This window comes from Rissa tridactyla, chromosome 1 (assembly GCF_028500815.1).
Source record: "Rissa tridactyla isolate bRisTri1 chromosome 1, bRisTri1.patW.cur.20221130, whole genome shotgun sequence".
Lineage (NCBI taxonomy): Eukaryota > Metazoa > Chordata > Aves > Charadriiformes > Laridae > Rissa > Rissa tridactyla.
Window position 1 is genome coordinate 13276785 of NC_071466.1, and position 21681 is coordinate 13298465.

The window sequence follows — 21681 nt, forward strand, 5'->3', positions numbered from 1 at the left end:
TGCAGTTGCTTAGCTGTCCTGTCAGCATTGTTCTAATGCTCATTCCATATGTATGTCACATAGGAGCAGTACCCTCCTCCTCCTCCTCTCCCTTCCCCCCACCCATGCATTTGATTTTTCTTCCCTAAAGACTGATTTGGTTTTTTTTTTTCCCAAGGAGCTTGCAAACAGGGAAATTCAAACTGAATGATCCTGTGCTGTGGTTACTTCTACAGCCACGACAAGATTTCTCATAGAAAAAGTGTTTGCTCTGTTCCTTCTTTTCCCCGCTCCCTCTTTTTCTTCCCTATAAGCACAAAGGCTTTAAAAACTAAGATCTGTAGTTCTTTTTTGCTTTTTCGCGTTACCGTGACAGCATGTATCTCTGTTGCTGAAGAATGAAGCAGGCAGGCTGGAGTTTTTTTATGTTCAGTGCTTTTGGGACCACTAAAGAGAAGTCCGCAGAGAAATATGTACAGCAACTGTGCCAACTGAGTTTCTCGTGCCTGTTATCTGTCACTTATTCTGACTAAAAGGTAAGGGGTTCTTTAATATTTTTTGTTAAAGTCTTTGTGCATTGTTTGTGCAGTGTCATTTGACATGTGCAACTAATTGGCTCAGAAGGGAGGTGGGTTATGAAGATTTTTGTGTTAAGGTATTATAGGTCACCCAAGCAAAGCTCTTTGCATCCAGAGGAGAAAAAAACCCCTTGTTTCTTGGAATTTTTTCCCTTTTCATCTCAAATGGTTTCTCCAGCTTTACTTGCCACTGATTGAGACATAAAGCCGGGGCTTTATTGCTGGTGCTTATCTTTTCTAGTCCTTTTTCACTACCTAGGAAGCACATGCACCCAGTTTGTCTGTGCGTGCGCATGTGTGGGGTAAGGCATATCCCCTTTACATGGGAAATACTTGGCAACATGCACGTTCTCCTCTTTTACTGTAACTAAACGTCTTCAAGCACTCTTTGCAAGGTAAGAATGCCTTAGTTCAGCACACTGCAGCTTATGCCTGTTTAAAATTATTACTTGGATTACAGTGCATACTGTGGAAAGTTATTAGTTTCCACAGAGACCAATTTAATTGGGGGTATGTGTGCAGCAGTTCTGTTTTGTGCTTTACATACGCTGCTTATGGGCGAGTATGAAATGTTATTTTTTCCTTCATTCTTGGGAAGGGTGAAGTTTACACTGTCTGTTAGGCATAACAAATGAAGTTATAGCTGAAATCGATTAAAGCTGCGGAGAAGCATAGCCTTACAAGGCTTTTCAACTTAGCCCTGAGAGTCAGAAGATAGTTTATTAAAATATTTTTTTGCACTGCATTGTAATATGCAGAAAGGTTAGCAGGAAGGCAGCTTCACCAAGCAGAAGTAGCAGCAAATGATGCCTGGACTGGATCATTACATCGTTTGTGTGTTAGAGACCTGTTTAATCCATAACCTTGGTGTGCGCGCTGCTTTTTTGTGCGTGTGTGTGCTGGGTGCATCTTTCAACAGTCTCTTAGTTCAAGAGGGCTTTGTTTTATAAAATGTGTTTCAGCTTTGCAGGCGGGAGAAGGGCACTCTGTAGCTGTCCCTTTAGCTGTGACACAGTCCGTTTTTTGGCATTTTGGAAGAGGCTGATTTTCTAGGACTTGCTTTGATTTCTTTCGCAGGTATTTGTGTTCTGACTTCTTAGCTGTTAGTTCTCTGCAGAGAAAAGGCATCTTAAGGCTGTTCATTTCTCATGCTTTGAAATGATCAGTGGCTGAAACAGTTGAGCAACCTCATTTAATAATACTGCTTTACCTTGAATGTGGCATTGCTTATTTGAACAACTAGGAGCGCCACCAAATATGTAATTAGTTTAAAAACAGTCTAAAAATGCAAAGTGTGAAGGAAGAGAGAAAAGTCCTGTCTGCAGGCATTAATTTCTTTACTGTAGCTGTTGATAATGTCATTTCAAAATCAGAGATTTCCTAGCACGTGCTCTGTGACTCTATTTTCCCATGATTGTTGCTTTATATTGGGACTGAGAAAACAGTCATTTAGATAACAGGTTTTCATTGACATCCTTTTTATAATATAGAAAGGAAGAAGCAGTAATAAGTTAAATTGGCATCTGCTAATTATGCTGAATACAGATTGTGAGCTCTGCAAGTCGTCCCTTGCCTTAATGCTGTTAGCATATTTTAGCACTGGCAACCAAAGGAAAGAAACTTGAATGTTCCTGCTTGTTTTTTTTTTTTTTTTTTTTTTTAGGAGAAAAAAAGATGACTTGTGAAGAAATGTGAAGTTTGGGATTTTTTTTAATGTTTGTATGCTGGTTTTGAACAGGAAAGCATCACACACAGTTCAGTAGCACTTAGTAAAATTGATTAGAGATCATTGAGACACTGACTCGTCTGGTGATCACTAGAATGAATTTTGACCCTTGGTGGCAAAACTATCGTTGTCCGATATAAAACTTAGGGAAGCAAAAGTTTGAATGTTTCTTAGTTACCAAATACCTGATTCTTTCAGGTCTCTGAGAAATAATTAAAAAAAAAAAAAAAAAAAAAAGGTGTTCTGAACTTAGCTGTGGTTCTTCATACTAATTGGCAATTTTGCTCACCTCATCTGAAATCTGGAGTCTTGGGCTCCCGTGAAAGCAGAAGAGCTGTGCTTCTGCCCAGATGTGCTCGTTTCTGCCTTGTGCGTTTTCCCCGTGCAACAGCATCCCTGCCTGGCCCTGGCACTGAGCCCGGGCTCGGGAGATGTTAGAAGCTCGGCTTGTGGTGGCTTTGCCAGGGGACACACTCCAGCCCTTCACGCCGTTGGCAGCGGGAGCAGAAGACATGCAAGTGGTTGTGGCGGGTCAGCCACTAGAGGGGAGACAAGAGCTGCGTTATGTTGATGTCTGTTACCACGGAGTACCACATACGATGATGTCTACGTAGGGGTTTGCAGTGTGCAGTGGAAATATCTAACCTAATCTGGATCCTCTGGATGCTGGGAGCATCCAGCAGTGGTTGTGTGGGGCGTAACATGGGCTGATATAGATCCTCTTCCTCAAGGAATGCAATTCTTCTGGAGTGAATGGCATCCCGTTACAAGTTTAGATGTAGCAGAAACATGTCTACGCTTTATCTGTGATGGAGGTTCTGTGGTTTTCTGCGTATGGACCTGCCTGAGTGCCGAAGTGCACAACCTCCCTCTTGCCCAGCTTGGACAGGAGCGGGCCCAGCCTTGGTGCAGGTGTCCAAATTCACTCCTGTATCTCTGTGGTGGACCTTTTTGCTATGAACTTGACAAAAGCAGGAAGCCATAAGTTTTTTTGTTTGCTTCTCACATCTAGATGACTACGGTATGCTCACAGATTGCTTTAACTGGAGTTGAATGGTGACAGGTGGCTGGTAGGCATTGGCTCGAGACCTCAAAAGTTGAAGGAAGTGTCTTTCCTCCCTTCTTGGCGGCTTGAATCTTCTTCTGTATGATCATATGCAAAATTTCTACTGGTAATGATGATTTGACATGTAGATTTTGCATAAGTTGTTTCATCCTTCTCTAGAGGACAGCTACATTGAACTTAAAGTATTGCCCTGGGTGACGGTGATGGGCAGACTGGGAAGTATCTTGTGCAGAGAGGTGCGGGGCTGGGTGGAGGTGGGAGAGCTCCCAGCCGGTGAGTCCTCCACGTCAAGGTGAGGTTTCCTGGGGCTGGGCAGTGCAGGAACCACATGCTCTGGATATCGGTGTGATGCGTTATGGCAGTGCTGTGACTCCTGCCTTCATGTGAACCTAATTTTGTTAAAAGTGATGTCAGAGTCTTTTTAATATGACGTTATGATTTTGGCTTCAGTTTTGGGTTTTCTTACTCTCTTACGTGCATGTGTGAAATGCAAAGCATATTTAATGAGCGAATACTTCAAATACTTCCAGATTAATTAAAAACAGTTCCACATCTGGAATAAATCCAGTACCTTTCATGGATGGCTTCAACTTCATGGTTTTTCCCTCCTGCGAGAAGCCCTGTGAGTATCCCCGTGCGGATGCTTGTGCGGATGCCAGAGTGGCCGAATCCAGGCTTATTTTACAAAAGAGAGAGATCTGAAGCCCACAGAGATCAATGGGATCTCGGCCTTTATTCCAGCAGACTTTGGATAAGAAATAATAATATATATAATATGATATGCCTATGCACGGTTGGGTATATTCAGGGTATCCTGCCTTGAAGGTATCTGTGCAAGTCTTAATTAAAATGTGTTGTTTTTTTTTTCTCATGGCTCATCTACTGTTTAAATTCATGCAGAATTCAGTGAAGTTTGAATTAGGCACCACAAAGAAAATAGCGTTTTTATAATGAACTTTTTTTTCTTCTCTCTCCTCTGTCCCCAAAAGTAAACAAAATGATCAGATTTTTCTCTATGGGAATGTTGTGATTTAAACTGACACAACTAAGTGACCTAAAGATAGGCTTATTGCATAGATAAAAAATGCAGGGTTGGGTTGTTTGAACTGCATTAGCATCAGAATAAGAAACGGCAGGGCGAGTTGGCCGAGGTGGCCATGCAGAACTGGGGAGGGTTGTTCTTTGGAAAGTCTGCAAGCTGGGAATTCTTTTCTGAGCCATAAATAAATAAATCTGTGTCCTGAGCAATTAATGAATACAGAAGTCTGGGCAACTTTAAGCTGTTTGGGATATTTAAAAAAACCCATATGGTGCTTTTGTTAGCGGTGTTGATTTCCATTTTTTCCCCCTATTATTTCCATTTTAAGGTGGGGTGGGTTTTTTTGATCTTCTTTTTTTTTTGCTGAAAGATGTTGATGAGAATGTTTTTGCCAGTACTCTTCTGTAAAACCGCTGTTAACTCCCACATCAGTTTCAGCATGTGTTGCACCAAAATGCTGCCCCTGAAACTTTTGATCTTCCAGATAGAGATCGGGATTGCAGACAGTTTAGTGCTTCGAGTACCTCGTCTTTGGAGTTGTCCTCTGGCTGCTCATGCTGCTTATGCCGGTGATGCCAAGAAAATTATCTTGCAGTGATCCTACTGTGAATGTGTATAGAGCTTTTCCGGGGGATCTCAGTGTGTTTTACAGACCAAAACTAATTAAACCTCGCGACATTCACGCAGGCAGATAAGCATGAACCACAGTAAGTAAGCTAAAATAGTGAGAGGTGAAGACCTCAACTTTCCCATGGTAGTGAACAGTGACGTTCCTGTTGAATGGAGTTACAGGTGCCTCGCACCTCTGGAAATGAGGCCGCTGGTGACTTGGCCAGGAGAGCTACCCTTTTGGTGACAGACTTTGTGGAGGCGGTTAATGTTTGCGGTTTTGCATCCAGCACCTGTCTTTTAGAGATCAGATTAGTTCAGATTCCCTTAACATTTCCTTGCTGGTGAGTTCTTGGTGAGTCTGTGTAAGCAGCAGCATTCTGGAAGGCTATTGAAATGTCCCTTTACCCTTTCAGACTTGAATTTTCTGAATTAACCAGCTTTGGTTGGGGTTGTAACTTTTAAGTATCACTTTGCATTAAGCAGAAAGTGCCTGGCTAAGGTGCATCAGCTCTCACAGGGCTGAAAGGTTTTGACCCTTACTGGGTTTTGACTTCATTGGTGTAGCGTTTCTAGTAATTCCAGCACTGATATGGCTTTTAAGAGAGGACTGATGTTCTCAAGAATACTGCTGTGGTCACTGTTGGTTGTAGGCAAAAGAAAAAAACAATGCTGGTGAAGTGGATGAGCTGGAAGCATAGGAAAATGGAGTAGGAAAGAGAAAGTTCACTTATTGAACTGCTTCAAGTACACAGCTGCTTCAAGGAGTTCTAACTACTTGAAGTAAACTTGAAGTTCTAACTACTTCGAAAAGAATACAAGGCAATGCCTTTAAAAAAAAAAGATTTTTAGCCAGTCAGGTAACCCATTTATGAAATTATAGAGGGGTTTAAAGAAAGCAAACTAAAGAGACATCTAAGGAAGCATCAGATAATTATGCTACTATGAGGCAGATTTGCAGATACACTGATACAATGCAGAAATTGCCATTATGACATGCTGTACAACTTGGATATATTGACAAAGAGAGAGGAAGAAAAGGAGTAGTGAGAGAAAGCTATGGCCCTAATTTCTATAGCCTTTTAAGAAAACGTCTTAGGCATAGGAGCCAGCTAAAAAGGTTAATTGGGCAAGATCAGGTATTGTGGTGTGTGAAAGTAAGCTTCAGAGCTTGAGAGGAGAAAGCACCAGACAAAGCAGCGAGGTGTTTCATAAGATGAAGCTGTTTGCAGTGGTGAGAAATAAGGATCAGGCCCACGCCAGTCTGGAAGAGAGGAGTGTAAGAAAAGTGAGAGAATTTACTGAAGATGTGAGTGTTGTTTCAACGATGCAAGACCCCCAAAGCTGTGTGGGTGGAAAGCGAAGGGCAAACAGGTTGCCTATGGATCTGCATATGAGGGTTACAGTGGGGAAGGAGTAAAGTTTGTGAAAACTGAAGAAACAAGGCACAAAAGAGCAGGCAGCATGAACACGTTGGAGCCTTTTTTACCAAATCAGCACAGTGCCCTGAAAGCATCCAAAAAAGCAACAGAGTTGTATGGCTGTATGTGCAGTTGGGCAGGAGCTGGCAGTTGGGTTGTTCTAGCAGTTAGTTATCTCTGCCCGAGGCCACACTGAAAATACTGTGTGTAGCTTAGGCTATCTGCTTACATAAAGGGTGTTACAGTCATGGAAAAGAATGAGCCAAAGGGAATGTAAAGGTCACAGAGAAAGATTACAGGGGCATCCGATGGAAGAAGCAGGGATGTTGAGGTATGTGCTTCCGTAAAGCTGTCACTTGTACTGGAAGGGGGGAATACCAAAGTTCATCCACGAAGTGAAGGGGTGGTTGAACCTGGCTGGAACTGCTTTATATTCAGTGGTTGTTGGGTGGAATAAGCTGACATAAAAATCCGGAGAATAAACGAATGCTTGCTGAAATTGAGCCTAAAAACTAGGGATTTGGCATGATGATCTAAGGGCTAACTCCAAAGAGCAGGAGTTAATTTTTGCATTGGCCTCCTTACTGAAGACCTGCCTGTCTTCCTAGGAAACAGCCCTGAGAATGCGCTGTTGATATTGGAACATAAGTATTCGTTTTTAAATTAATTTTAATAATGCGGGCATAAGTCAGTTTGTGTTAGTGCTTAATGCTAATGAAACGGATTTGAATCCACTGGGCTGCGAGAGCAAAGTTTCACTATTTCTTCTATTGCACATCTGAGTTCGCTGAGAAGTTGGAGCGAAGGACAGCATCTCTGCTTCATTTGTTGCTGGTTATGCAGTTCAATTAGTGCCCATAATTACAGATTTCTGAACAACTCTCACGAAGGAGAATACGGGCTTAGAGGAATCTGCAACTCCGCAGAGGAACTCGGTAACTAGATGCTAAGAGGGGGCTGTTCATACAGGGCAGACAAAAGGGTCCTTTATGCAAAAGTAGCTTGTTAGCTTTTTGTTTTTAAGCTGTAGCATGTCTAAGCGATCAGGGTGTCACACACTAATAAACCGGCCAGTCCCTCTGGAATAGACATTCTTGGTGGTGATTTAGAAGGTGCATTTATACAGTAGTCTCCAACTTCATTACTACGCTGTTGCCTTGGATACTAAGCATTTTGCATATAATTATGAGAGGGACGTTAACAATGCGTGGTGGTTCTAATGGTTTTAATACAGTTTTTCTTATTACTTGGTTTAGTGATTCTCTTCTTTTCTTAAATTTTCTGTATCAGAGAGGAAAAACAAAAGGAAGTGATTTTTGTCAGCTAATTTGCACAGCTTCTTTTAAGCCAAGAACAGGTTTTATTTCATAAAGTGTGGAAATCCTGCGTGCTATTTGTGGAATTATGTTGCTGAATGGGTTGTAAATAGGAGTTGAAGTGCTACTATTCATTGCAACATCAAATTCACACTGTTTGGGAACAATCTTCCAATAGTAAAGGAAAAGCTGTTTAAATGCTGGGCAGTAAACAAAATTTGTTATGGGTGTGAAAGCATTTAAATACTTCATGTGTCTATTTGAGACTTGGGTATTTTGATAGTGTTCAGTATGTTTCTTGAAGGTACTTTCTGCTCTTTACACACCATCTTGGTTGCCTCAACTCCGGCTGTTGTTTGACAAACAGTTTGAGCTGCCATGGACATGGAAAGGATCCCTCCCGCCTGCCCCAGGCACCCGTTCCCATCTCCCTCCCTCCCTTTTGTTTGCAGGCATATTTGCAATAGGGCAGCTCAATCCCCAGTGAGAACAAAATCAACATAAAACACAAAAAAAAAAGAAGAAAAGGGGAAAAAAAAGGGGGGGTGGAGGGGTGGGAGGAGGGTTGTGAGCCCGGGACAGCTGCTTTGGTGGCCACGGTAGCTTATCCTGCCATAAAGTGATCACCAAGCTGTGGCATGAAATGATTGTGCCTGAATATAATAGGTCTTTGGTTCAGTTGTAGAATGTCTGCAACTCTTGGGAAGAAGTTGGTAGGAGGATGAGCTGTGATGCCCGGGCTTGTGACGTGCGGTGATGCACCGCACGTTGTGGCCCATCGCTGGTCCTGCAGGTGAGCCTGCAGCTCTCTGCCTGTTACCTCCAGGGCCCGCAGCGCGTCTGCTTGTTCCGCGTGCTGCAAAGGATGCTTTTGTATGCACTTGAGTAATGTCAGTTCGGGAGCACTATTTTTGCATGTCAAAAAAAAATATATTAATGCTTTCGTGTTCTTTGAGACCTCATTGGACCTTACGATATCCCCTAGAAACACAGCGACAAGGACTTAAACTCTTAAATGACTGTAACTGTCACAGGCTGAATAGTTACATGAGGTATGAGGGCAGCTGAGCATGGTGAAATGGGCTGTACATGTGTGTGTGTACACCCCCACTCACACTAGAAGTATGCTCCCTTCCTGAAGGCGTTTTTTAAGTTTGAACCATTTTTTTTTGTAGTGTTAAAAGAACTACTTTATGTTCCAACTGATACTTTTTCTTCAGAGAAACATTATATTGTGTAGTTCATTTAATAAAATAAAATCATTTTTCCAAAAGCCACAGAATACAGAATTTAATACAGTAGCATTGGAACATAAATTCTAGGGATGGATGTGAGATGGCTCTTTTACAGTACACTCAGCTTTATTGCAGTCCTCATAGTGGCTTTCATATGCCAAAAGCTATTGAGAGCCTTTTCTTATAAAAGTGATACAGAAATATATTATAGCCAGATATTTTCTTCTTACACATAATAGTTTCACAAGTGACACATGCTTCTTTTTTTCCCCTTCTGTATGGATTTGTAATTTTGCTGGGTTTGTTTTGGTAAGCTGATGCATTGCTATTTTATAACTTTTAACTTTTTTGCTCTATACTTTCATCTTAAAAATACGGAGGAAACAGATAGTTCAACTTCAAATCAGGTGTAGTTATTCCTGATGACTTTGATCTTTGACGTGGTGCTCTCTGACAGAGGTTTTGGGGTGGTTTTTTACCCTTCTGGAGATTTGGAGGGGTCAGATTGAAATGGCAGCTGGCTTTCAATTGGTGCATAGAGGACCTTGAGGAAGACCAACTATAGCGCCTTGCTACATGAAACATCGTTTTCAAACGAGGTTTTAAATTCAGCAGCAACAAGCCTCACTGGGCATGAGCCAGCAGTTATTATTTAATCTGGAGTCCTTTTATTTAATGTGAGCAGCTTTCCCTATCTCTTGCCTGGAAAGAAAAAGTGGGGAAACGGTGAGCATGTGGCTGGGAGGCATGCGGTGTGGGTTTGCTTCTGCGGGATGCTCTAAGAGGGAGCATCCACGTGTCTTTGCCCAGGGCAGTCCTTGGGAGCTGTGTAGGGGCACACCACGTTTGAGCGGCAGAGCAGCTCAGCACAGCCACACCTGGATTTTGGAGGTGCAGAGAGGGATGATACCGGGTTGCCGGCACAGCTTCCTCCCCTCCTGGTAGACAAACAGAAGACGTGGAGCCAGCAGCTGGCTGTGTTTCAAGGACATGGATCAGCAGCTCAGGAGATGTGACCTGTCCCATTTATTGGCAAGGATGTTCGGCGTCACGTACTGCAAGGTGTCCACCTTGCTAACAACTTCTCTGCTTGTCAAAGCATGTAAGGGACGAGGCGGCTCCTACTAGGAAGATTTATTTGCTGGGGCTGTGGGAGTCAGTGTGGCACCAGTGCAGCGGGAGGGGAGAAGTCCAGACCAAGGAGGCTGGCAGCAAAGCGCGGTGAGACATGAGCAATGCACCGTTAAGAGGGACCAGGCCTGACCGTGTCTCATGTGCTTGGGTGACTTACCCCAACCAGTGTTTGGTGTGCATGCGGCGTTTGCTTTCTGTCTAGAATTTGAGAGAAAAGATTTGCAGCTTGACCTTGGGTTGCAAATGATCCTGACTCCAGGAGAACAAATGGAGAACAGTGAAGCATTAAGAGATGTGCCTGTTCTTCCTGGTGGCTACCATTTTCAACAGCATAATGGAGTCATGACACTGTTGTTGTTGCTGCTGCTGTTGTTGTTGTTATTATTATTATTATTATTAGCCCTGCCTTATGGGTCTCCATTTCATGATCAGTGTCTCCAATTAACTTTCTGAGATCTGGATGTAGTTTTGAACTCTGAACTCAAATTCCTGAACTGTGAATAAGTGTTGAGTTTTGAATGGCCACTACAACGGTGGTGAGAAACAACCGTATGGCCTTCTGTTTTGGAAATTTAGCCCTGTAATGCTGATGGGCATGGCTTTGTAGGCAAACCTTCCTGCCCCAGTCAGCTGGAGTACGTGGGGGGTCTCCTTTGTGGTCTGGAACAAGGGGCTTAAGCTGTTTGTGCCTGTTTTCTCATCTGGACGTGGGCTGAGTGTGTGCGCTTACCTGCTGTTCAAACAAGCATGAAAATCAGGGAGCTCGAGGGGAGCGCTGTCAGGGCAGGTGTAGGCGCTTTGCAGTCGAAGCTTTTCTGACAAGCCAGTGGATCTGGGTGCTTGAGGGAAGTCCTGTTTCCATAAGGATTTCAGGGGGTAGATAGCAGTCGGCTGTGGAATAGTTTCTGCTTCCCAGTGTGGCTGGTGGTGAGGCTTTCCATGCAGCCCGGGCTGCTGTGCTTGTTTAAAATGCCTTTCATGGAGAAAGTGCAGATCGTAGCTCTGTAAGGCTGTTTTCCCTAGTTTTCCATCCAGGACTGCTGCAGATATTTGAGGGAACCGCATGATTCTCCCAAGGGGAGCATGGAGCTCTGTTAGTGAAGAGGGCTAAACAAAAAATATATATTTTTTTTTTTTATTTTGCATGATTTTGACATATGAAACTGGCTCATAAATGGCTCCTCTTTCTGAGGTTCTGCATCTAATGCCAGATATTTAAAAGGCACTTTTCCAAGGTGATTATCGAAACTCTGTGTTAAGAAATACCTCATTTAATCTAGCATATGCTGATTGCCATGAAGATATTTTCAACAGATACTGTGCAGTGGTGTCTGTCATTCTCCAGGACATAAATAACTGCTGGACGGTAGATGACTGTGCGGCTAACTGACGGCTTATGGGTAACCTCTCTTCTGGCACCGAAATAATGGGTTGTTTGTTCCTCCAGTTGAAATCCTGATGTGTTTTGATGTTTCTGATTTACATTTTGAGCGCAGTTCCTGATACCGTTCAGCGTTCTGGGAATGGTCTTTAAACTTAATGTTTATTTTGGAGCGTTGGTTTTCCAGCAAACAAATATGTAATTAGCAATTAATGGTTTTGCTATAAATAAACAAAAGCGAACAGTTCAGCTTTAAATAGTGATCTCTGCTCTGTGGAGGTTTTAATTGGGCTGTGCCTGCAAAGTTGGACCTTTCCAAACACGCAACAAGGCTTTGAGGGACTCCCCGCTGCGGCGACTGAACTGGGCGAGTTGGAAAGCCGAAACCGCAGTGGTTTGAGTTGATCTTTGGTTAGCTAAAAAGTGGTTATCGTCTCAAATAACTATGTATGAGCCGACCATTGGAGGGGGGCAGAAGGGTGGTGGTTTCAGTATGGGTAACTCGTTTGAATGCGGTGGAAGTTTCAGCATGCAGAAGACTTTCAGTACTGTGCCTTTCCCTTGGTGGCTGCTCGCTGGGGTGTGAGTGCCTGGTGGAGGTGGGACTGGAGGTGCAGGGGTTCTTCTGTGCAGCCAAGGCAGATCTCTCTGTCTGAGCACCACCAGCGCTCCCTTGTGTGCGCTGGAATTAGGATGTTATAATATCCCATGCAAAGTAATTGGATTTAGCAGCTTGTATGGATTCAGGTATTTCTCACGCGGCGAGTGGTCCCAGGCCAGCTTTGATGGAAAGCTTTCTTCCTTGCAGTGCTTTGGCCTTAGCACATGGGCTGGAAAGGAAATTTCTGGGTTTCCCTCGTAAATTTGTTTGGCTTAAGGATGACTCTCCTTTTCTATTTCCCACGTGATTTCTGCAGTGTGGATTCCACTTATCTGAGAGAAAGTGTGATGTGTTTGACCTGATGCATCCATGCATTGCTTCTTACTTAGGCAGGTTAAGCAATTTCCATGGCCTAAGCTGTATATAATTTGAAAAAGTGATGGCAATAGACGCTTCTCTACATGTTGCCTGTTTGAACAAACTGCAACTTTTCTGAATTTTTTCACAGGAGGATTTAGAAAGAAGAAACTATATTCATCGATGATTGTTTTTCCTTGGTTTTTGTGGGCTTAGAGTAGGTCCAGATTTTCAGAGACTACTTCATCAGGGGGCCAGTGGGAGACAGGTTTTAGGAGTTGTCTTTCAGAAAGGTGGTTGCTCTGCCGTGCCTGGAAGTCAGACCATCTCAAGTTGGTTATAGATAACTCGAGCAGGTTGCTCCATAAGCAGAAGTTGCTCTGTGTTACGTCTGCGGCACAGCGGCAGGTGCCAGCGCCCTGCAGATTCCTACCCTATTGGAAGAAAAACGAGCACTGCTAAGTCTAAGTTTCATTCTCAAATCTCAAACTTGTTGAGCATCTCAATCAAAATATTTGCTCCTTGCACTTCAAGCATGATCTCTCGCTATTGCTATGTGTCACAGCCATCTCAAAGAGAAATAGCATTGCAAAACCAATAATCCAGTTCCTAGCCTCAAGAGAGACTTTTTTTTTTTTTTTTTTTTCTTCAGAATCATAAGATTTAGGTATTTCTCAAGTGGTTGTTCTGTTTATTTGTGTTTGTTTTTTTTTCTCTTAATGGCACCTGGATGCATCCACATGTCTTCCTCTGAGACTTCTTCCTGGATTGCTCAGGCAATTCCATTTTCTCAGGTCACTTTGAGTGTTGCCCCTGCATGGACCAAACACCATTATTTTATGGTAGAAACCAGAGGATCGGCAACCTTCTGGAGAATGAGCCTGGCATGCTGTGGGCAAGAAAATGCCTCTGCCTCTGTGGGTGGTAAATGGCACTGTGCTGGTTAGGGGCACATGTCCCTCGGTGCTACTCGCCAGCCCTCAAGGCTCATCTCACCCACCAGGTCCCGCGCTCTGTCTCTGCTCATCTGTCCCCTGGCTGTCCCTTCTTATTCCTCTTGACTCGGTCCACCCCTGTCTTTTCAGCCGCTGCAGGGAGCAATCCTGCTGAGACCACCTCTCTGTCACTCAGAATCTCATTTGGGGACAAACCTGGAGTTGCACTTATCCCAAGGTCTAGTGTGGAGTGAAATTTATCCCACAGTCCCTTTGTAAAATCCTTACAGGACTGTCATTACTTTGACTTGGAATCTTATAATCATGGAATTGTGGAATGGTTTGTGTTGGAAGGGGCCTTTAAAGATCACCTTGTCCAACCCAACAGTCTTTTCCCATGGTCTTCATTTTATATTGAATTTTTTATATGGGGCTTTTGTACGCTCATTTCTTTTTCAACCACCCTCCTTTTGCCCATATATAAAGGTCTGGACCGTTTGAGCTGCCCTACCTCCACACACAGAGCATCTGAGGAAGATAGATAGTATTTTTTTCCTCTGAGAGTAGCAGCTTACCCCAGTCCTTACACCTACATACCTATTATGGCCCTGGAAACAGTAGTTGTAAATCTCATAGACTTCTTTCTTACTATAAACTATATCCAAATAGTTTATACAAGCCTGTGCAAGCTGTCAGAAGGAGTATGTGCAGTATCCCGAACACAGAGCAGACCAGCAGTACCGGCCGACGGCGCCTGGGACTAGTGGGAATGGGTTTGCAGAAAAACTACTCTGGAATAGGGTCTGTTAGAGTGGAAACTGAGCCTGGTGTGGGAAAGCTGGAAGATGGTTTTTCATCTGCAGGGACACCACATTTGCATCGGTGCTGCGCCGCGGCTCTCGTAGTGCTTATTCCATTGCTGCGTTTCACCAGGCATTGTAAAAAGTTGAGATCAGATTGCTGTAGGGTTTTGTGGAAAACACTCTCTGGTCTCGGTTGTATTTATAACTTGCATTATGGTAAGGGTGACATTTGGAAAGAGCCCAGCCAAATCGCCCTGCATAAATCCCGCTGAAGTCCCAATGTATGCAGCTGGGAGGTGCTGCGTGGCAGGGTGTGATCCTGCCTGCTGGTCCTCGGCATCCCTCCAGGTGTGTGAGCAGAGCCCTTACCCCTACTGTTCAGGGGTGCAGCTCGGTAAAGAACTAGCTGTTTGGGGAGGGGGATCCATGTTAATGTGTGGTGAAGGGAGAGCTGGGGAAAGGCCAGCAGTGACAGGAGTGGGACGCAGCAGTCCTGGATTTTTTACAGTGACATTGTACCTAGAAAGAGCTTTCAAATCAGGGCTCCTTGGATAGGGGTCACAGTAGATTTATGAGATAAACTTAAGGGGGAAAAAAAAGCGCCAAATAAGCAAGAAATAGTATCCTTGAGTGTATTTCATAAGGAGGCATGTAGCGCCCATGAAAATAACTGGCTCATTTTGAAACTGCCCCAAAGCTTCCCTGTTTTACAGTGATTAAGAAGCAGGAGCCTGGGGGGATTGGAAATACACAAAGCATGAAAACTGGATATCAGTCTTTGTTTCCCGCGGGGCAGACCACCAAGGGACAAGCTCAAATCCCTTGTAAGGTGGCTCCCAGGAATTCCCTTTTGACAGATCTCGCATGGCAGCAAATTATTCCTCCTCTCTTCTCCCCGCCCCCCGTGATTTCCCCAAGCCACGTTTCATCCTTGAGGGGGAAGGGAGAGTCCAACAGTCCCTTTGCACCCGCTTCCTGGGAAGACAAATGACGCCTGGCTCCTGTTTGCGAGTGGAAGGATTTGCTGATGAACTGATACTTGGCAAAAATTGGTGTTGTATGGAAAAATCCCCAGCACCTGCCAGCAAAACAAAGTTATGCATAACATACGGCTGGGTGGCTAAATCTTCACTTCCTAGGGACGGCCTGGAATTACACTTGCTCCACGCTGAGCAGCCTTTCTCCCGTGTGAAATTATATGCAGGCAGCAGGAGGATTTGCAGCTCTAAGGAAGGTTAGGATTTATAGTGCTGTCTCTTGCAAGGGCTTACTCTGCAGAAATGGTCATTTTGTCTTCATCTTCTCTTTTTTGGGATAAACACATCATGATATAATCATATATATGGAAAATCATATCTTTGTGCTCATCGGGGAGCAGGTAGCCCCATGAATATATCCCCTGTTGTAAATCTGTCGGTGTCAGTCAGGTTTTTTTCCCTCCTGCCTGCAGTTGAATGCACATTTTAAATTCATTTCTGTATGCCACAAAGTCTAAATTCTTATTCTATATTCTGATTTCTTTTCCTGGACAGTAAATTGTTAGCCTTTCCTAGCTGGGTAAAATTATTGTGAAGTACAGCTCAAGGAAGATGTCTGGCTAGAGGAAGTGCTGTTTAAATGTGCTTTTTCTCCCTGTTTTTATTTGACAACATGCTAGTGATACTGCCTGTGTAATGAGGGGAGAGTATAACATCCATGGGGCTATGTCTAGTGTGTGCCAGAGGTTTGCTGGTAGGCTCGTGCCTTGGTCTTTAAACTGCTAGATCAATATCTTCCATATGACTTAAATATCAATTTCCATGAGTTTGGAAGAGTTTTCCATAGTTCTGCGCTATGGAAGAGGCTCCTTCCAGGAGAGGGCACTGACATACACGGGCTCCCACCTCTTTGTTGAAATATCGACAACAGATTGTGAAAAACAGCTTTTCCTATCACTGATGCAGCTTGATGTAAGCCGTCAATAAGTAACAACTAAAAACCAATCAAGAAAGTTTTTTAATCTTCATTACGCCCTTTTTTGCAGGTCCTTCTGGCCTGGTCATGCAGAAGTTTTTGTGTAGGCAGATTGCTGGTGGTGATAGAAAACAGCATTGAGAATCAGAGGCTCTGTTCAAGTGCATGGGTTTGCCTGTGTGACAGGCTTGCAGGGTTGGTGTTGTGATGATTAGACCAGAACAACAGATAGACTACTGCCAACGTTGATGTTGTTTGGGTGAAAGGAAGGATTTACTTGTAAAACTGAGGACACTTCTAAGAAAATCAAGAGCTTCTGTTCCTGCTGCAGGTGCATCGCTTCACTACATACTATTTAGATTTCATGTGCGTGTGAAGTTAATGTTCTTCTGCCTCCTAAAAAAGACCTTTATATTTTAAAATATAACTTTTTGCTGTAAAGCTGCTTATTTAATAGAATTTAAACAGCTACCCTTTGAAAAAGAATTGTGACAACTCTCCTGAGAAAAGAGGAGTAATTCCAAAATGTAGTATTTTTCCATACCATGAAGTCCCGTTCACACCTGTCCTGTGTGAGGAGGTGCCCTGCCTTTCCCAGCTTCTCCAGGAGAAATATAAATCAAGGTGAAAACCCTTAAGCCAAGGTTTTTTGTCCCTTTTCCCCATGCACACAGGTGCATAAATACCTTGACTCTCAGAAACTTGTCATCTCAAGTTGAGAAACTGTTTTTCCTCCTCCCAGCCCAGAGGACCCTACAGGTAAGAGCTTCTCTGGGTCCTTGTGGTGAAGATGGAAGTTGAAGCACAAATTGGTTTCTTCTCTCTTCGCTTTCAAAGGACCTGTAGAGAGTCTTAAAAAGTTGCATTGTATTAGCTAGTCACATTGCTTAAGTTAATTTAAGGAAAAATCCTTATCTCGTAGAGTGTAATTGGGCTTGGATGATAAGTAGGGAGGGAGAAAAATACTCTTTTCTTTTCCCTATTGTGGCCTGCTAAAAGCTTATTCATTCTGCCTGCTGAAGACGTTTACCTGCGATAGTCCTTATATTCTCTAAAAGTCCTTTTGGCACTCATTTAATATTTTCAGAGTTTACCCAAGAGGTATACGCATTATTTTCTTTTTCAAGTATTTTATGATATGGAGATCTTTGGTATTAGAAGAATTAGCCTTGGGAGAGAGAATCAAACAAAAAAATCACACAGCACTTGTTTCATATCTGCGCATTGAATTAGAGCCATGATTTGGTGTGCAGGAATCCTGGCAGTTCCTGGGACTTGAGTCTTCCTTCTCGGTCTGGTGGGGTGTTATGCTTGGATGCAGCCCAGACTGGAGGTTGCCAGAGCCAAGACAAGAAAAAGGAATGACGCTCATACCTCTCGCAATTCCTCTAAGGAGCACCAGCCACCTACAGGTCCCCGCAGCTACTCTACAAGGTTTGGGTCACGTAGTTAATCTTTGTTCAAGGAGAGAGGGAAAGTGACTGAGAGGAGAACTGAGTGTGAAATTATAGATTTCTCCATGATGTTCAAGTTTATTTTAAAGAGTATTAAAAACCAAGACACACCATTCTGTTCCTCCGTTCCTTCCTTCCCACTTCAAGACTAAAGGATGTAATGTGAGCTAGAGTGGAAAGATGCTGGACTCCTACTTTGTGTTATCTTGTCACCTCCTTGGGTCATTAGAGGGAGGTTTTTTCTTTTCGCCTCGGCTCTAGAACTGTTTCTTTTCTTCAGACTAACAATATTAAGCAATACCAGGGGAATTTTTTTTTGGGGTAGCTCTTGCTTAAACATTTCAAAATCAAGCACAAGTAATCACAACCTTTCTCGTCGCTTGAAACCATAACCTTTTTTTGACAAGAAGTGCCTTTAAAGAAATGTCTCTTATTTATGGTGGGTTGCTTTGTACTTTGTTTCTGTAACCTATCGCATTACATTTCCTGTACGTTGAGTATGTATGTATTAGGAGCTCTTAAAAACAAATATCCCAGAAGAAAGGAATTCAGTAAATGAATAAAACATTCTTGGGTAGCCCAAGTGGCTGTTTAATAGCTCATCCTTTGGGACTTTCAAATAATATAATGATGATGGCCATATAAATATATGGATAGATGAATAACTTCAATGAGGAGCTTGTTACAACTCTGCATACCACATCTGAAATGAAATCAAACTCTGAAAGTGCTGCCTGATGTGAAGGTCCAATTTTTCCAGTGCCAACCCTGAAATTATACCTAAAAATACACAAACTGTGCATTTGTGTATACATATGTATACATACCTAAAACATGCATTCACAGACATACACACACACATATATATGTTGTTTCTAGGTGGAATTTAGTGTTTCAGGACTGATCCTGATTGCACTGAACCACTAAAACTTTGTAGGCTATTGACATGACTGGATTTACAGCAGCATGTTTGAGATTAGGTCTTATCCCTGGCTTTCTGTAAAAATAAATAGATAAATGGAATGGGAGCGTAGGGTTGTCGTGTTATGTTGCCTGGGATATACACAGCTTTTTCATTCGGTTCTCCTAATGACATAGCTTTGTAAATATCTACTTTGATGCCTGTCTGCCATGGCAGAGCCTGTAACCTTGGCTATGGCTAACCTGAAAGTAAAGTTTTAAATCATTTTTGCTTGTAGCAATGAATTTCTCAGGAAAACTGATTTCTGGTTATGGGGGACCTGGAAACCTGATGTTGATGGCCATGAATGATGAAGAGAAGCCATCTCAGGCTAAACTCTGGTGTGGACAGGAGAAACTAGACTATCAAATGAGATGTAAATGGTATAATATGATTAATTTCATTAATCCAAAGAGACCTATTTCTGGGAAGCTGCTGAGCTGCACTGAAATAAAATTGGGGTGCTCATATGAAACATAACATCAGTCTCCATCGTAAGCCAGCAAAAATTCACTTTCTTTTAGCAGTGAGGAGAGGCTGGTATTGCAGTATCGAGGGAGGATGCTGAAGTGCTCTTGGTGAAAGGCAGCAACACAGTGATTTGTCTGTTTAGTATTTTAATAATGCGACATCACAGAAGAGGCACGGCCCTTCATTTTGTTATGAGTTGGGTCTCATTAAAATTTCTCATTCCCCTTGGCTGGCTTTTCCTTGGCAGCATACTGTATATTGGTTGTATTTTCTACTTGAGAGCATCATCTCCCACGCTAGGCTGAAGCAGCAGCTTTTAGTGGTGGTACTCAAAGTGATCGTATAAAGCCCCATGAAAATAAGGGACTTCTTTGTTATTTTCACACTGGTGGATTAAGTTGATGAATGTTTGCTGTGCTGAAAAATAAAGTGCCACTGCTCTGATCTTTTAGCTGAGTGAAATGGCAACAACAATGATAAAAAAAAATCTTTCCTAGCTGAAGTAGAAAAATTCCATCCTGGGTCTCCTGGGGATCAACGTGAGCTTGGGGAGAGCACGGGGAGACCTGCTCCCTCACTGAAATGAAGCATATTGGAGAATTGTGCACGTTTGATCTATAAACTGTCTAGGATGAGATGTTAATCGTAGGACTCATATGATACATGCACAACAACTGAATGGGGGTATTCAGAAAAGGAAATGCCACATGTGGTTCTGTGGGGATTTGCCTGTTACTTGGGAATGCAGGTCTAGGAGGTGATACAATCTCACATTTTTATTTTCTTTTTAAAGAATTTCCTTTTTTGTTGTTGTTGGTATAATAGAAAAGAAAATAAGAAGGAAACAAAGCGGGGAGAGAACTGCATGTGAAAATAAGTGTATTGAAGGACGAGTGCCTTGACAAACACTTGGGAGAGTTGATCAAATTGATTAATGTGTTAAGCAATGGGATATAGAGTGTGGGATCAGGAAGTTAAGTGTTTTGTGTGAACATTATAACATCAGTGCAATAAATTGATTGTCGTTAGTACTTAAAAGTGCAATAGTCATTCAGTTATATTGGAAGTGATAACTAACATGAATTCATATTCCAAAACTTGCATATAATTTATAAATCTCCTAGGGGATGTTGAAATCATGTTGGAAATTTAAATTAACCCCTGTCATTATCGACAACTTTTCCTGTCCTTTTCCACTGTATATTCTTGCTTGGAGAGAACTGTGTTTTCAAGCAGTTTTTAAATGACAATGGGAACAATGTATGTGTGCAGTGGGTCTTTCAATAATTGCCTTTTAAAATTGATTTTTACGATTTTCATGAGCAGCAGCGAATGTACTCTGTAACAAAGAAGCTTATTCACACTGCCTCACTGTAAGGCCCTGCTTGGCTTCCTCAGGCTCCTTTCCTCTTCCTTCAGTGGGAAGCAATAGCAGGACCTGGCTCCCAGCTTCTGCAGCGCCCTCCGACAACCTTCAGCCAGTGTCTCCGCTCACCCTGTCTCCATTTAACCTCCCAATTCAGATCCCTGAAGCGAGGCACTGGGGCTATTCCACAACAGGATGGTATGGAGGAACTCCAAATCTTCCCCAAATAGCCGATTATTAATTCCATTTGAATACTTCCATTTGTAATGAGCCTTTTGAAACCAATGGAAGGGCTCTCACTGCTTTGAGGTGGCTGGAGTGGGACAGACTGGATTGAAACAAACTGCCAGTGATGGAGTCGTGTGCCTTATTGGTAGCCAAATTCTGCTTGGGGTTGCCAAAGTGAAATGTGGCATAAGCTGGAATTTACTCCATCTGAGCAAGGATGCGTTTATGCTCTTGTTGGTCAGGGTGGCTCATTGGCAGCAGGACAGGCAGTAGAGGGGGTCTTCACCTTTCTTAGGTTGGGATGGCAGTAGTAACCAGTGAATGGAGCGTTTATTGGACATACATGAAAAAGTGTTCATCTGTGGCCTCATTTAATGTATGTTATCCAGTGTGTTTGGTGAAAATTGGTGACCATAATTACAGGTGCATTGCGGTACATATGCAAAGGTAGAGTTAGGTCCTATGGTCTCTCAGCCATGCTGTTTTATACCCTGAGTCTTCTCTTGGAAGCTTTATTGGAGCAGTTTTATTTCCTTCATTGTATTTTTTCTTTTCTCAGTAGCTGGGTATTTGTGTGCATATGTAAGTGGGTATGCAATTGAATTTAATTAGCTATAATTCTTCCTTAATTTTGATTTTTTGGAAGATATGTGTAATTAAGGTAGTATCTGGGTATTGACTTTTGTGTACTATTTGTTCTTGGTGTCTAAAATTTCATCAATCATGTTATCTTTCTTAACTGTCCTTAAAAAGACTGATAGCATTTGACTCTCACAGTGCTACACACATAATGAAAATACTGTTTCCTTTCCAAACGTTGGGACTAATAATGCGTTGTCCAATGTGCTCTGACAACAAACAAGTTTAGGCTTAGTTGGAGTGACTGGTAAATAATTTCTGTGTGTGGTTCATCCTCTTACATAAACTTATTCAAATGTGTGTGTTTGTTTTTAATTTTTTTGATTGTGATTATTATTCTGAACTGTGTGCATGTGTGTATAGATGTGGTAGGGTCTAAAAAGGTTTTTATGTGAAAAAAGTGTGTCTATATGCTTATGTATATTTATG

The 21681-nt window shown here is 42.6% G+C and overlaps 1 protein-coding gene across 5 annotated transcripts in view; it reads left to right on the forward strand.

The window, feature by feature from the left end:
* The first annotated feature begins 220 nt into the window (after nt 1–220).
* FAT3 (FAT atypical cadherin 3) overlaps nt 221–21681 on the forward strand; it is a 357170-nt gene continuing 335709 nt past the window's right edge. For all 5 annotated transcript variants that reach the window (XM_054187680.1, XM_054187684.1, XM_054187685.1 and 2 more), the window contains exon 1: nt 221–515. The gene's annotated coding sequence lies outside the window, so the exon portion shown is untranslated. The remainder of the gene's footprint in view (nt 516–21681) is intronic.